The 15,582-nt window shown below is 40.7% G+C and overlaps 2 non-coding genes across 2 annotated transcripts; both read left to right on the top strand.

Annotated features, from left to right (window-relative positions):
* The first annotated feature begins 14,861 nt into the window (after positions 1-14,861).
* LOC140276223 (U2 spliceosomal RNA) lies at positions 14,862-15,052 on the top strand. The gene has a single exon (XR_011908882.1). It is a non-coding gene; the product is annotated as a U2 spliceosomal RNA (small nuclear RNA).
* A 410-nt stretch (positions 15,053-15,462) lies between these two features.
* On the top strand, positions 15,463-15,576 carry LOC140275826 (U5 spliceosomal RNA). Its single transcript, XR_011908538.1, has one exon. It is a non-coding gene; the product is annotated as a U5 spliceosomal RNA (small nuclear RNA).
* Positions 15,577-15,582: the final 6 nt, after the last annotated feature.

The following is a 15,582-nucleotide window of genomic DNA, read 5'->3' as shown; positions in this document are numbered from 1 at the left end:
GCATCAACAATAATGGTGTTATTTCACCCATTAACACTTAAGGTACCTCATGCAGTGGCTGTGATATGGTTACTTAACAAAATATCTTTACCAGACATCTCTCCTACATAACAGTTCTTCTTTCACAGCCACACCTTGTTGTCGAGAGATGTGCTACACTTAATCCATCCACACTGCTACCTACCCCACAGATGGAAAGCCTCATGATTGCATGTCAGAAATAACCATCAGTGTTTTACCCAGGCCAGACTTAACTGATATACGTTATGAAAATGCAGAAATAACTATATTTATTCAACAGGTCAAGCAAAAAACCCTGATGGCACAAATGCTACAGGATTTGCAGTAGTAACAGAAACTGAAGTTTTCTTAAAACAACCACTACCAAAAAATTACTCTGTTCAAGCAGTCGAATTGGTAGCTTTAACTGAAGCTTGTAAATTAAATAACAAAAAGGTTGTTAACGTTTACACTGACAGTCAGTATGCCTTCTCAACTGTACATGTGTTAACACAGCATTGGAAAAACAGGTATGTTGACATCCACAGCTAAATGTATAAACTACAAATATTTTAGCATTATTAGATGTTATTCAATTGCCATCTACAATAGACTCGTATGAATGACCGGAAGGAAAACCATACTGCCAAAGAATTTGTTTAAATATGCTGCAGTATTGAGCCACGGACCATGTCATGTCTCAACAGGAGGGATGGAAGCAATAATGAACAAGGTTTTTACAGCATATGGTTTTACTTATTATTGAATTTTTTTTTTTAGAATAAATAAATGAATAAAGTTTTGCGTAGCAGGTCAAATATGTGCAAAATACATTCCACAGGGCAATCTAAGACCAAAACGAAGATAATTCCCTAAGCCAGTGTATCTTTTTCAACATATTTGTTTGGATTTCATTATTTCATTATTGTGTAGATTTCATTGAACTAAATTAATGTTAAGGGAAACGATTCTGCTCAGTGACAACAGATGTTTTTACCAAATGGTCTGAAATATTTCCATGTGCACAAGCAGATGCACTCTCAGTAGCAAAATCACGCATAAAATAACTCATTTCTAGATTTGAAATTCCTGAAAAGATCTTCAGTGATAATTTGACACACTTTGTAAGCTATGTCATCTCACTGATGGCAAAGAACTTAAAATAGATCTTAGAAACCACTGTGATATAGAAGGTTTCGCTAACACATTGGAATTGTTTTACTATTTACATATGCATGTGCAGTGAAGAATTGCTTGCTGCTGATAAATGCAAAGAAGAACAGCTTACACATAGATGCTCACATATAGGCTGCTGAATGCAATGAAGACCTGCTTATCCAGTAAAATTCAATGTCAATGTGTAATATTCAATTAGGATTTGCAAAACAGTGAAGTTAAACAATGAATGGGTCCATAGTCGGTATGAGAAGACTACAGGAATATTTACCTGGGTGTACGTTCAAACAGAGATGAGAAAATTGCGATAAATTATTGTTTGTTTGTTTGTTAGTATGTATATGAATGTTATGTGTATAAACTGGGTTGAGTTGTAGTTACTCAGTAGTGTCTCAGTGAAACAACCGACGGGGGAAGCCTTGCGGTGACAACAAAAGCAGTGTTTTACTGATCAGTCAAGTTGCTCCAGTGTACTCCATACAAACTGGTTGGCTACTGAAGGGATAGAAAATGGGGAATACTTGTTTTAAAGCAAACAAGAAAAATACATGTTTTAACGGGACCCAGACAATATTATATAGATGTCGCCACTGAAGTAAAGAACATTTACGTGGGATGGTGTGAGGGTCCTCGTTTGGCTGACGTTCGCCGATATGCTCGCCATGCTCAGAACCAAGTTGAGACGCGTAAGACAACCAAAAGGGACAAGTGTGAAAAGGAGCTGCATTGGGCATCCATGACCATGTATTACGCAGTTGGTGTAAACAGAGGACGAGGCCGAAGTCGAAGACGTGGACGTGTGGGAGAGGAGGTCGAAATGGGCCACGCCAGAGCTATGATCCGAATATTTGTTTTTACTGTGGCCAGACTGGACACTGGAAGAAGGACTGTCCACAGCTAAAAAGTGATGAAATTGGGCAAAAGGCTGACTGAGGGTGGGAGGCAGGTTCTGGACGTCACGCGGCAGCGGAGCCTCCACTAATGGGTGATAGCACAAACACACTCACACATTTTTCCTGCTCTGTGTAGTGAAGCAACGCTTGCCGACTGTGATTCACGTAGTAAAGTTTTGCATGCTATTTCCGTCCTAGAGCAAAGATATTTCTCTCAGAATATAGGAACTTATGTTCATCAGTAGTGACGTCAGGGGAGTTTGATTGTCCTCCAAAGTTAAGTGGAAACCACGTTTACTGTATGTCTGCATCAGGCCAGGTTGTGAAGGAGAAAATGACAATGCCCATTGCGTGTTGTCACTCCCGATGAGCTCTCCTTCAAACACTCATTTTTGTTATCAGAGTTGTGTCCCATTAACCTGATGGGCTGTGATCTCATGTGTAAATTAGGCATTATTTTAACTTCTACACCAGAGGGTGTTAAGGTTATGTTACAGCCTGACAAAGTTTTCACAGCAGTGCAGTTTGATTCATCGGCACTTACATATGCTTATGAGTGGAAACTTCCCAGCTCTCCTTTTTCACAACAACTAGTGGAAGAAGCAAAAGCGTTAGTTTCACCCCTTTCTGATTTCATGCAACCTACTGATTTGCACTGCACATCACACATTTCTTTGGGGCCTGACAATGACTATGAGAAGAAGTGAAAAAATATGTGCGCCTACTTTATTGGCTGTGTCGCTCACTCCAGAGCACTTCGATTTTTTTTAATGTTTGTGGTACTCGCCCTCACATTTCCTTGGCCAAACGTACACACTGGCAGTGACAAGGTGTGGGAGAGTTTGTTGCTACATGTCAGAAAGAAATGGAGTGGACTGTTTCACCTGCTGATCCAAATTTTATGTTTTCTGAACGATTGTCAGCATACAAAAAAACATTTTTGAGTACAATGCATTGTCAAAGAACTGTGGACTTAATTCCTACCACAGAATCACATTTTGAAGCATGTTTTTTTATCTGAAACAGATTTGTCTTCGATACCCATGTTGGCTGAAGTGCCCAATGATCTTTGGGCTAAGAGCAAATATGATGTGGGGTTGATAAAAGGCTGTGAACCAGTAATTGTCACCCCTAAATCAGACTTTTGTCCATGTAAAAAACAATACCCTTTTAAGCCTGAAGCAATTAAAGGGATTAAACCTGTTTTTCAATCTTTTCAGAAAACAGGCGTTATTGTTCCTTTTGAAAATTCACCTGTGCTTACTCCATTGTTTCCTGTTAAAAAGATTAAAGATGCTGGCCAGCCAGATGAATGGCGTTTTGTACAGGACCTCCAAGCGGTGAATGCTGCAGTTCAGCCACATGCTCCTACTGTGCCCAACCCACACACTATTTTGTCTCAAATTACATCAGATGCACAGTTTTTCTCAGTGGTTGACTTGTCGCCAGTGCACCCTGATAGCCCATTTTGGTTTGCTTTTTAGTTTGAAGGGAGATCTTGGACTTTTACCCGGTTATGCCAGGGGTACTGTGAAAGTCCCACTATTTACAATGCTGCCCTCAAAGCTAGTCTGGATTAACTTCAATCAACCACAGGCTCTGCTCTTTTGCAGTATGTGGATGACATCCTTTTATGTGGTCCATCTAAACAACAGTGTGAAAAAGACAGTGAATCTGTTGAAACATCTTCCTTCTTATGGCCATAAAGCCAGCCTTTCTAAGTTACAGTTTGTACAGGACGAAGTCACCTTTTTGGGTCATGTGATTTCTAAGGATGGGCGCTCACTTTCTCCTAAACGTGTTGCTGCAGTTCAGATCATTCCTAAACCGGTTACTAAAAAACAGCTTATGTCATTCTTAGGTATAACATCTTACTGCAGGAACTTTATTCCTAACTACTCTTTTCTCGAAGCTCTCTTAGGTGCTCTTATCCATGGTAAAGGCAGCTGCAGTTCTGACATGCAGCTCCAGCCTTTAGTCAGCTTAAGCTGGCTCTTCAAACAGCACCAACACTTGGCATTCCAGATCCTCATAAACCTTTCATACAGGCAGTTGATGAGAAGCATGGTTGTATGACATCTGTTCTTATGCAGGAACATGGGGCAGGCAAAGGCCAGTGGCTCATTTCTCAGCAAAACTGGACTCTGTGGCTGCAGGCCTGCCTGGTTGTCTTCGTGCTGTTGCAGCTGCAGAGAAAGCTGTCCTGGCCTCCCAAGATATTGTGGGCTACGCTAATTTGACTGTTTTGGTTCCTCATGCTGTTGCCTTTATTCTTCTCGAGCAGAAAACTTCACATCTTTCAACTGCTCGTTGGCTCAGATACACCTCTGTGATATGCCAAATGTCACTGTTAAACGTTGTACTGTTCTGAATCCTGCTACTTTGCTTCCGACTCCTGAGGATGGGGAGCCTCATGACTGTGAAGCTGTTTTGGAACAAGTTTGTACACCCCGACCTGATCTTTTAGAGACTCCTCTTCCAAACTCTGACATGATTCTTTTTGTAGATGGATCAGCTTTGCGTGATCCAGCCACAGGTACTAACTGTGTTTGGTTTGCAGTATGTTCTTCACATGACACTTTGTTGTCTGGTTCTCTTCCTAAACATTTCTCTGCTCAAACTACTGAGCTTATTGCACTTGTAAGTTGGCAGCTGGTAAGTCTGTCACTATTTACACAGATTCCAGATATGCTTTTGGTGTTGTTCATGACTTTGGTGCGCTGTGGAAACACAGGCATTTCCTTAAATCAGATGGTAAAACTATTCTGAACTCCAAGCAGGTTTCTGATCTTCTTGATGCGATCCTTTTGCCTACAGCAATCTCGGTCTGTAAGTGTGCGGCTCACACTAACTCAGACGATCCTGTTGCTTGTGGCAATGCCAGAGCTGATGCTGCAGCTAAGCAAGCAGCTAATTTTTTTCCTGTTTTCGCTTCCCTCTCTTTGCAGGCAGAAGACTCCCTCACAGATCTCCATGCTTTGCAAACTTTTGCCTCTGCAGATGAAATTTGGTCCTCTGGACGCATTTGGTCCTCTGTGGGTGCAACTCATACGGATGGTGTTTGGATGGGACCTGATGGTAAACCCTGTCTACCTAAACATTTTTTTCCTCATTTTTCAAAATTGACACATGGGTCAAAAGGGGGGATGCTGAATGCACTCACTGCTCAGTGGTTCACAAAAGGGTTCAGTTCATATGCGCAAAAATACTGTCAGTCATGTATGGTTTGTGCCACACATAATGTAGGAAAGGCATTACACACATCGCAAGTTGCACACCCTCCACCAGAGAAACCTTTTGAACATTTGATGATGGATTTTGTTGAACTCACACCAGCTGAAGGAAAGAAATATGCACTAGTAATAGTGGACGTGTTTAGTAAATGGGTTGAAGTTTTCCCTGCAAAACATGCAAACAGTAATGCAGTGACTAAAGCACTGCTAAACAGAAATCATTCCTAGATGGGGCATTCCAGAGAAGATCAGCAGTGATAATGGCACACATTTTGTAAACACTGCATTGACTGAGGTTGGTAAATTCCTGGGAATAACCTTGCGCACACATTGTGCTTATCATCCACAGAGTGGAGGTGCTGTGGAAAGAGAAAATGGTACATTAAAGTCCAAGTTAGCCAAATGTTGTGAAGAAACAGGTCTGCCATGGACAAAAACATTACCTATTGTGCTTACCTACATGAGAATGAGAATCAGAGCTCAAGTGAATCTCAGCCCATTTGAAATTTTATTTGGCAGACCTCCTAACCTGGGATTGGGACCTGTAACCAGACCCCTCCCTTCCACAACTGTTTGTGATGATGCTATGTTGTCTTACTGTCGAAACCTTTCCACTGTTCTATCTCAAGTTTCACAGACAGTAAAAGCAGCCCTTCCAGCCACAGAAAACACACCACTCCAACCAGATGACAGGTGGTGAAGGAACTTCGCAGGAAACATTGGAAGTCCAAACGTTGGCAAGGCCCGTTCCAGGTGCTACTGGTCACTCATACAGCTGTTAAAGTTGCAGAGAGAGCAACCTGGATTCATGCCAGTCACTGTAAGAAGGTACCAGAACCAGTAGATGACTTCCACCCTGACATACATCAGCCTAACCAACACGCCCGGAAGGACAAAGATAAGAGTCAGCAGTAAAAGCTGTACTCCACCGGTGTGTTAAGTTCTAGTAACCTCTGACACCGAAGATTGAAACATCCTTACTGAGACCTGCGATGATGATGATCATACACATGCTGTGAACCATGGAAGAAACTGTTTGTTGTTTGTATTTTCTTATTTGTAACCAGCATGTGCACATTGTATCTTGATTTCACAGGAAGCAATAATACAGGGCTGCTGTATTTCCCCACGACCCGAGAGACCACCAGACGCCCGAAGCCACACAGCCCCCCCCAGCACACACCCAACCGCCCAGAGCGACGGGACAGCAACCCACCACCACCACTATGTGATCAAGCTAATCAGAAGGGACCAGAGAGAATTAAATTCAGCCAATTGATGTTTTGAGGAAGCAGACATTGTTTCCATGCTAATATAATCTAAAAGAAAATTTCTAAACTGGTTAATACACAGATTGTTCTTCGCTTTCCAGTTCATGAGAATAGTTTTCTTTGCTATACATAACACTGTGAGGATCATGTGTGCTAAGCTAAATTCCACATTGATGTTGTCTAAGTCACCCAGTATGCACAGTGTGGGGCATGCAGGAATGCTACACTTTAGTCATGTTGATAGGTCCGCGCAGACTTCAAGCCAGAACCTCTGGACAGGCGCACGAAACCACAAAGCGTGTGCATAATCATCAGGTGTGTTATCTGTGCAATGTGAGCAGATGTTTGAGTGTGTTAGACCCATCCTGAACATCCTTTGTCCTGTATAGTGTGTTCTATGAAGAATTTTGATTTGTATGAGCTCTAAATTAGGATTTTGAGTCATTCTGAAGGTGTTCAAACATATATGTGGCCAGAAGCTATGACTAGAACTGATGGATAAATGTGCCTCCCATTTTGAGGACGGTAGAGACATTGTGTCATCTATCTTAGACAATAATTTATATATTTTTGATAGTAGTTTTGGGGTGCAGATGCTTAGAAATTCTACTACCCTAATCGGGAGTTGTAAGTCTGGTTGGTGGAGGATATATTTCTTTGTTATTATAGACTTAAGTTGTTGATATTCTAGGAATTTATTGCTGCCTATCTCATGTTGTGATATGAGCTCATCAAATGAAATAAAATGTCCATTTTGGATTATATGTTCCAGATGTTTGATTCCTTTGATCTTCCACAGAGTAAAGTTTAGCATTTTTTTGTTTTGCAGGATGTCAGGATTGTTCCAGATGGGTGTAAGCTTACACGGGACAAGTGAAGACTTTGTTATTTTAAGAAATTCCCAACAGGCTGTCAGAGAGGTGCTGATGTTAATGCTTTTGAAACATTTGTGATTTTTTACGTTTTGACTAATAAGTGGCAGGTCAGAGATTTCCAGATTATCACACAATGCTTGTTCTATATTTATCCATGGTTCATCTATTGGGCTAGGTTTAAACCATTTTGATATATACTGTAACCTATTGGCTAAGGAATAGTGCTGAAAATTAGGTAAATCTAATCCACCACTGTCCTTGGTCTTCTGTAGGGTTTTTAAACTAATACGTGGTGGTTTGTTTTTCCACAGAAATTTGGAGATGCATGAACCTAGTGACTTAAACCAAGTAGCAGATGGTTTTATGGGGATCATTGAGAACAAATAGTTAACTTTTGGTAGTATCATCATTTTAATGGTTGTAACTCTCCCCATAAGTGATATAGGTAAGGACTTCAAACGAGAGAGATCGTCCTCTACTGTCTTTAATAATTGCACATAATTTAGCTTTGTTAGCTCTGAGAGCCTGGAGGAAATGTTTATGCCTAAATATCTAATATTTCCTGACTGTAAAGTGATCGCAGGTATATTATGGTCCCTATAGTTAATGGGCAGAACTGTGGTCTTAGACCAATTGATAGAGTAGTCAGAAAGTGCTGAGAATTTATTTATGAGTGTGATCGTGTGAGTGAGAGATGTCTGTGAGTTCTGAAGGAAAAGTAATACATCATCAGCATAAAGACTTATTTTATGCTCAATATTTTGGGGTTGGATGCCTTTAATATTTCTATCTTGTCTGATAGCAGCTGCTAAAGGTTCGATGAAAATAGCAAAAAGTGAGGGCGAAAGTGGGCAACCCTGTCTTGTACCTCTCTGCAGACTGAAGCTTGGAGAAGTTTGATCATTTGTCCTGACACTTGCACTTGGGGAGTCAGTTATTTTCTTTTGAGGAGATAAGAGGCTTTAATAATAATATCTTGCAAGAGAGAACAACACAGTACAGAATACAGAGTTGCTCTGACCACTGAAGCAAAAACACACAGTTATATTGCCCGCTCATCACGTCATCTGTTTTTGGGTATAGTTGATTGTTCTTCTAACTTTCCTCCCCAACCATTAGTTGAGGTTACCCAGACACACTCGTAAATACCAGCCTAACCCTGTCCCCCCTAAAGTGCAGCTATCTCATAATAACAAGCCCACCATTGTAAAGAGGAATTTAAGAAAACAGGGCAGGGTGGTACCTTGCAGCTCAGTCATTTGCAGGTTATACACAGTAACACTCAATACAATGCATATAAGAATTATTTTCCATTACATTCCTCCCTTTTGATTATAATAATACCATTATATTAATCAACCCAAAAGAAACAAGGAAAATAATAACTTTATCTGTAAAACATCAGCCTGCATTTGCACACAACGTGAGTTTAAAATGCAGGCATCATAGTGATAAAGGGTCCAAAGATAAACAATCAAAACATGAACAATTAAATATGATTATCTTCATCCCTCTCTAAGTCAGCGTCACTAGAGGAAAAATTTTGAAAGCAAGAAAGTTATTTGAGTCATTTGGTCTTTTTCACACTGTTGTTTAGATGGACTACATAAAAGGATGTCATCCACATACTGCAAAAGAGCAGAGCCTGTGGTTGATTGAAGTTAATCCAGACTAGCTTTGAGGGCAGCATTGTAAATAGTGGGACTTTCACAGTACCCCTGTCATAACCGGGTAAAAGTCCAAGATCTCTGTTCAAACTAAAAAGCAAACCAAAATGGGCTATCAGGGTGCACTGGCGACAAGTCAACCACTGAGAAAAACTGTGCATCTGATGTAATTTGAGACAAAATAGTGTGTGGGTTGGGCACAGTAGGAGCATGTGGCTGAACTGCAGCATTCACCGCTTGGAGGTCCTGTACAAAACGCCATTCATCTGGCTGGCCAGCATCTTTAATCTTTTTAACAGGAAACAATGGAGTAAGCACAGGTGAATTTTCAAAAGGAACAATAACGCCTGTTTTCTGAAAAGATTGAAAAACAGGTTTAATCCCTTTAATTGCTTCAGGCTTAAAAGGGTATTGTTTTTTACATGGACAAAAGTCTGATTTAGGAGTGACAATTACTGGTTCACAGCCTTTTATCAACCCCACATCATATTTGCTCTTAGCCCAAAGATCATTGGATACTTCAGCCAACATGGGTATCGAAGACAAATCTGTTTCAGATAAAAAACATGCTTCAAAATGTGATTCTGTGGTAGGAATTAAGTCCACAGTTCTTTGACAATGCATTGTACTCAAAAATGTTTTTTTGTATGCTGACAATCGTTCAGAAAACATCAAATTTGGATCAGCAGGTGAAACAGTCCACTCCATTTCTTTCTGACATGTAGCAACAAACTCTCCCACACCTTGTCACTGCCAGTGTGTACGTTTGGCCAAGGAAATGTGAGGGCGAGTACCACAAACATTAAAAAAATCAAAGTGCTCTGGAGTCAATAAAGTAGGCGCACATATTTTTTCACTTCTTCTCATAGTCATTGTCAGGCCCCAAAGAAATGTGTGATGTGCAGTGCAAATCAGTAGGTTGCATGAAATCAGAAAGGGGTGAAACTAACGCTTTTGCTTCTTCCACTAGTTGTTGTGAAAAAGGAGAGCTGGGAAGTTTCCACTCATAAGCATATGTAAGTGCCGATGAATCAAACTGCACTGCTGTGAAAACTTTGTCAGGCTGTAACATAACCTTAACACCCTCTGGTGTAGAAGTTAAAATAATGCCTAATTTACACATGAGATCACAGCCCATCAGGTTAATGGGACACAACTCTGATAACAAAAATGAGTGTTTGAAGGAGAGCTCATCGGGAGTGACAACACGCAATGGGCATTGTCATTTTCTCCTTCACAACCTGGCCTGAGGCAGACATACAGTAAACGTGGTTTCCACTTAACTTTGGAGGACAATCAAACTCCCCTGACGTCACTACTGATGAACATAAGTTCCTATATTCTGAAAGAAATATCTTTGCTCTAGGACGGAAATAGCATGCAAAACTTTACTACGTGAATCACAGTCAGCAAGCGTTTCATCACTTTTCAGCTGTGGACAGTCCTTCTTCCAGTGTCCAGTCTGGCCACAGTAAAAACAAATATTCGGATCATAGCTCTGGCGTGGCCCATTTCGACCTCCTCTCCCACACGTCCACGTCTTCGACTTCGGCCTCGTCCTCTGTTTACACCAACTGCGTAATACATGGTCATGGTTGCCAAATGCAGCTCCTTTTCACACTTGTCCCTTTTGGTTGTCTTACGCGTCTCAACTTGGTTCTGAGCATGGCGAGCATATTGGCGAACGTCAGCCAAACGAGGACCCTCACACCATCCCACGTAAATGTTCTTTACTTCAGTGGCGACATCTATATAATATTGTCTGGGTCCCGTTAAAACATGTATTTTTCCCATCTAATTCCTTGTTTGCTTTAAAACAAGTATTCCCCATTTTCTATCCCTTCAGTAGCCAACCAGTTTGTATGGAGTACACTGGAGCAACTTGACTGATCAGTAAAACACTGCTTTTGTTGTCACCGCAAGGCTTCCCCCGTCGGTTGTTTCACTGAGACACTACTGAGTAACTACAACTCAACACAGTTTATACACATAACATTCATATACATACTAACAAACAAACAAACAATAATTTATCGCAATTTTCTCATCTCTGTTTGAACGTACACCCAGGTAAATATTCCTGTAGTCTTCTCATACCGACTATGGACCCATTCATTGTTTAACTTCACTGTTTTGCAAATCCTAATTGAATATTACACATTGACATTGAACTTTACTGGATAAGCAGGTCTTCATTGCATTCAGCAGCCTATATGTGAGCATCTATGTGTAAGCTGTTCTTCTTTGCATTTATCAGCAGCAAGCAATTCTTCACTGCACATGCATATGTAAATAGTAAAACAATTCCAATGTGTTAGCGAAACCTTCTATATCACAGTGGTTTCTAAGATCTATTTTAAGTTCTTTGCCATCAGTGAGATGACATAGTTTACAAAGTGTGTCAAATTATCACTGAAGATCTTTTCAGGAATTTCAAATCTAGAAATGAGTTATTTTACGCGTGATTTTGCTACTGAGAGTGCATCTGCTTGTGCACATGGAAATATTTCAGACCATTTGGTAAAAACCTCTGTTGTCACTGAGCAGAATCGTTTCCCTTAACATTAATTTAGTTCAATGAAATCTACACAATAATGAAATAATGAAATACAAACAAATATGTTGAAAAAGATACACTGGCTTAGGGAATTATCTTCGTTTTGGTCTTAGATTGCCCTGTGGAATGTATTTTGCACATATTTGACCTGCTAGACAAAACTTTATTAATTTATTTATTCTAAAAAAAAAAATTCAATAATTAGTAAAACCATATGCTGTAAAAACCTTGTTCATTATTGCTTCCATCCCTCCTGTTGAGACATGACATGGTCCGTGGCTCAATACTGCAGCATATTTAAACAAATTCTTTGGCAGTATGGTTTTCCTTCCGGTCATTCATACGAGTCTATTGTAGATGGCAATTGAATAACATCTAATAATGCTAAAATATTTGTAGTTTATACATTTAGCTGTGGATGTCAACATACCTGTTTTTCCAATGCTGTGTTAACACATGTACAGTTGAGAAGGCATACTGACTGTCAGTGTAAACGTTAACAACCTTTTTGTTATTTAATTTACAAGCTTCAGTTAAAGCTACCAATTCGACTGCTTGAACAGAGTAATTTTTTGGTAGTGGTTGTTTTAAGAAAACTTCAGTTTCTGTTACTACTGCAAATCCTGTAGCATTTGTGCCATCAGGGTTTTTTGCTTGACCTGTTGAATAAATATAGTTATTTCTGCATTTTCATAACGTATATCAGTTAAGTCTGGCCTGGGTAAAACACTGATGGTTATTTCTGACATGCAATCATGAGGCTTTCCATCTGTGGGGTAGGTAGCAGTGTGGATGGATTAAGTGTAGCACATCTCTCGACAACAAGGTGTGGCTGTGAAAGAAGAACTGTTATGTAGGAGAGATGTCTGGTAAAGATATTTTGTTAAGTAACCATATCACAGCCACTGCATGAGGTACCTTAAGTGTTAATGGGTGAAATAACACCATTATTGTTGATGCCTGCACTGCCAATGGCTTCTGGCCATTGATTCAAAAGTACGATCTCGTCCCTTTTTCCCCCTTTCAGTGGACACTGGCCCCTAATTACCGCAATTCAGCAGGGGGTCTTTCATTAGGAGTACTGGACTCCCCCGTGCACGGTTTCAGCTCCGACCCTGGAAAGCGGAAAAAACGTTGAGATCTGGTTTGAGGACCCAATTGTTGAGAAAAGTCTCTCAATGAGACTCAGAGTTGCTGGAGTCAGTTAATGCAAATGTTTAATCTTGCAGCAAGTTCAAGAATGTGTGTGTGTGTGTGGGTGTATGTGTGCGAACGTGTGTGAGTTTGTGTGTGTGAGAGTTTAAAGAACCTGTTATCCACAGGCAGGTCTTAACTAGTATGGCACAGGTCCAGCCTGTCTCATCTTTTTTGGAAGGTCCAGTGCTCGGCCGTAACCCTTCTGTCTGTTTGGACTCTCACATACATTCGGTTAATCATAGAAAAACGAGAACAAAACTTTTTAGCCCCTTAAATTCATAAAACAGACATGGTGCAGTTATTTCCATTCTAGAAAATAAGAGTAATCACCACCATTCCTATAAATTCTGGATATTCTAACAATCTGAATCTTTTTTAAATGTTCGATGAAGCCCTTTGCTGTTCTGTTTAGAGACTCAGCTGATCATAAACCAAGTTTTGCTCTTGAACCAAGCTTCTAAACTCTTCACCTTTTTCATTTCTCAGTTAGTATTCACTTTAAAACTAATTAAAAGAAAAATTAAATGAATGCCTATCAACAAATGTGGGATCTAAACTCTAGTGCTTTCTCTAAAATAATTTCCTTTCTCAATTCAGAAATGTGTGTGTGTAAGTCACAACACCCGTGACACCAAAACGGCTTTCTTTTCTCTCTTTTCTCTACACTCTGCACTGTGAGCACACACACCAAATCAGAAAGGCTTTTTTCTCTCTTTTCTACATTATGGACTGTGGGGACAGTCCATAATGTGTGCCAGGGCGTTGTCTCACGTATTAGATTATGCTTAAGATACGAATGGGTTTATCAGTCACATCAGAATCCATACATACTGATCCTCCCGTAATAAAATGGTCGGATCTTATCAAACACACTTTGTTTCTTGTGACAAGTCAGCGAAACAGCGTATACACGTCAAGACACTGAATCAAGTTTGCCACAAGAACTCATAAGTTTGGCAGTATTGCTCTGCCGTCAGCAATCATACACCCATTTTATTTTCATGAGACATGTGCAGGCACCTGTTCATCTACTGTTCTATCACTATGAATTAGTTTATCTATTATCAATAAGGATACTTCTACAACTACTATCAAAGTATGTCCGGACTTCTTATGTTGTCAGTTGCTATATATGAATAAGTGGGTTGCTACTGAAAAGCATTAAGCATGTCACACAGCCCAAACATATAACATTTCAGGACACACCACACAGTTAACAACCACAGTGAAGCGTGTCAAAGCCCAAACATGTAACATTCAACAGGACACTTACACAACACATTCAAATCAAACAGTCAGACAACATACAAGAACATATACCCCAGCCGGCATTGCTCCCTGCCTATTTTCCTACAACTCACTATGTGTGCGCACACCTTTATTCACAAACTCTTCAACTTATACTCTTTTACCGAAGCTGCTACAGCTCGATTGGCCAAATACCCTTAGATCCTATTTCGGTGAATTTGACATCTGCCTTGTATGTAAAAGATTAGCGGTTTAGCAGTTTTAATTTAGTTTGAGTGAAGGAATTCATTTTATAGCAAAATCCGAAATCGTGAAGAACTCATGAAAGTAAGCTTATTCTCGGATTCCTGAAACTTTAGATTTGCTCTTTCTTTTACTGCAAAGTACAACGTTGAGCAGCACTAATGAGTTGTTTCTATTTTTGGCAGGCTTTACCTTTGCGGATGAAGCCCTTTCTGTCTGTGCAAAAGAAATCTTGTTACTGTGCAGAGTGACTTCTCTGAGTAGAGTCGCCTTACTTGTTGCGACTTTGCCGATGTTCGAAGCTGGAGTGCAAAGTTGTTGCTTGAATGGTGCTCGCTGGAGCGTGTGGTAGTGTAAAGTTATACCATTTAAAAGGGCTGAAGAGTGCTCAGTGCAGCGGGTGGGCGGAGGTGCAAAGTGACACTATGGCCATAAAAAGAACACCGCTACAAGTGCGCATTGTGCCAGGAAGGGCCCTCGGACGTGAACCAGTGGACAGTTATCGCTTCTCGGCCTTTTGGCTAAGATCAAGTGTAGTATCTGTTCTTATCAGTTTAATGTCTGATATGTCCTCTATGCGAGGACTACATATTAAATGGATTTTTATCAATAGGAGTTGAAAAAGGAGCTTGCTCCGTTCACTCCAAGCATCGACCTGGTACTGCAGTGCCGCTGGGAACGGTGCGCTCTCCTCTGCTCTTGTGAAAAAGCAAACAGCGGTGCAGGATGGAAGTTTCAGGGAGCCTAAGATGAAACTTTCTTTTAATCTGCTGAGAAAAGAGAGTGAATGCGAAGCAGACTTTAACACGGCTCTGGGAGCGAGCCGAGTGCGGGCTAACCGGGACAATTGCTTGAAAGAAACGCGACACCGAATGAGCAGTCAGAACAAAGCCTCAATACGGTGTTCCCGTGTTGTTTGTGGCTGCCTTGTCTTTTGCACAGAGTAAAAGACAAGGCAGCCATCGAATAGGGCCCGATTGTTCCTACTTGGTCAGCCGAGGAGCAAGGGGGGGAGCAAGCGTCTCAACCAAGCAAAGCTCACCATGGGGAAGGTGGCTATGCCAACTAGCCTGATGCCCTGCTCCCGCAGTGATGGATAATCGTACACTGGTTTCTCTTCATAATGTACAAGTCTTTCGCCTTTTACTAAAGACTTCCGTGGAGAGCAGCACTAATGAATTGTTTCTATTTTTGGCAGGCTTTACCTTTGCGGGTGAAGCCC

Source organism: Leuresthes tenuis, unplaced genomic scaffold (assembly GCF_036924035.1).
Source record: "Leuresthes tenuis unplaced genomic scaffold, fLeuTen1.0.hap1 SCAF_18, whole genome shotgun sequence".
Classification (NCBI taxonomy): Eukaryota; Metazoa; Chordata; class Actinopteri; order Atheriniformes; family Atherinopsidae; genus Leuresthes; species Leuresthes tenuis.
This window is presented reverse-complemented; position numbering and strand designations above follow the sequence as displayed.